Here is a 1,649-nt window from a genome sequence, read left to right as displayed (position 1 = left end):
TGATTCATATAGATGTGATCCCTATGTTTGTATTGCTTGCTCTTTAAATAGTGGTATGGCAACCCATGAGTGCGCGCGCGCACACACACACACACACACACACACACACACACACTCAATCAATCAAATGACTGGGTGGAATTAGAAGAAAAGCAGACATCGAGATGGTGACAATAGGAAGAAAAAGGAGGATGGAGGCACTTCTGCCTTGTGACAGTCCTCCTCCTACTTAATATCAACTACCGTTCATGAGCCTGAACAGCCCTAAGAAGCACTTGCTGCAATAGTCCATTGTGCAGGCAGGAGAGAGACAGGCCCTGACAGGCACAATGACTTATCCAGGATCAAGAAGAGGTAAGAATGAGGGGTTGAGTCTGAGTCAAGGTCTATCTCCTCAAATCTGGGACCCTGGCTGTAGCCAGACCTTCTAGGGGCTTTGGAGAGGGTGTGTTGGTGTCACTGTGTACACTGTTGGTAGTTCATGGAGAAGGTGGGTGAGCAGTCAGCTACCTGTATAGCTGTTATTAGGTGAGGGGAGTCAGGGAGGCAAACCCAGGAAGTGAAGTCACTTCCTAATAGAACTCGGAACCCCCGTAACCAGGCACCCACTTTCTAGCAACTGCCCAACTGCCACTCACTTGGCAAGAGACAGTTGACAGTTCAACATGTTCTCTTGTTGTGTTCCCAGTTATCGGGGCTCTGGTTCCCGAAGACCCTGCAGGGAGAGTTGTTCCAGACTCTGTAGACGGTTCAACACTCGTGCCCGACATCTCTGGCCGTTTTCAAGAAGATCCCCTCAGGTAAGAGAAGGCGGCCTGGGTCAGACCCTTTACACCAGGCCAGCCTCCTCTGTGAGCCATCCCTGTGCAGCCCACATCCCTCCCTTTCACCTAGTGGGACGAGGAACCTGAAGGGAGAACCGTGGGGCAGGAACAGTTTTTGAAGCAGTGGATCACCTAGAGGTCTTGCTGTGATCACACCCCAGGACAGGGCAGGCAGGTGGAGATGGGCTTCCAGAGGGGTCCCTTATCTGTGCCAACGGGAGTCCTAGGCTCTCAGGCTGTCCCACCTTTTCCTCCAGTGGAGGTCTCAGCAGATCACACAGTGTGCATGGCTGGAGTGGAGGATTACAGGGGTAGAGAACCAGCAAAACAGGGCTCTGAGGCTTTTCCCCTGGTGACTGGGAACTGTCTTTACAGAGCTCCTCAAAGGAGACTGGACCGGAGCCGACAGATGGGGTCCTCAACTCCATGCCCCTGCAGGAGGCACAGATACCTGAAACAAGTATGCAGCATGACCTCAGGGTGAGTCTAGGGGCCCAGTTGACCCAAACTCCAGAACCCCAGGAAGTCAACGGGACCTGGGTTCCAGAAGGCTCCCTGCTACTCCCCTGAGATCCCTCCTAGCGTCCAGTTTTCAAAGAAATCTGGGTCCTTGTCTCCTGCAGGTCAGGAGCTAGGGTCTCCCTGGGCTGCACAACATACCAAGAGGGGGACCTGTTATCAGGGCTGGCGATCCATCTCTTCACTGCTGTGGGACCTGGACATCATCTCCTTCTGTTGCCATATCAACCATGTTGCCCTGAACATCCCACTTGTCCTAATAGCCTAACCCTCCCACCCCAGGAAAAGCCTCTGTGTTCTCATCTT

General features: G+C 53.0%; 1 long non-coding RNA gene across 1 annotated transcript; it reads left to right on the top strand.

The window, feature by feature from the left end:
* Positions 1 to 245: 245 nt before the first annotated feature.
* LOC106727928 lies at positions 246 to 1,278 on the top strand. Its single transcript, XR_001364164.1, has 3 exons — positions 246 to 354; positions 689 to 800; positions 1,200 to 1,278. It is a non-coding gene; the product is annotated as an uncharacterized LOC106727928 (long non-coding RNA).
* The last annotated feature ends 371 nt before the right edge of the window (positions 1,279 to 1,649 follow it).

The sequence above is a fragment of the Myotis brandtii genome, unplaced genomic scaffold (assembly GCF_000412655.1).
Source record: "Myotis brandtii unplaced genomic scaffold, ASM41265v1 scaffold5019, whole genome shotgun sequence".
NCBI lineage: Eukaryota > Metazoa > Chordata > Mammalia > Chiroptera > Vespertilionidae > Myotis > Myotis brandtii.
The sequence above is the reverse complement of the archived record's forward strand: the minus strand, read 5'-3'. Positions and strand labels throughout refer to the sequence as shown.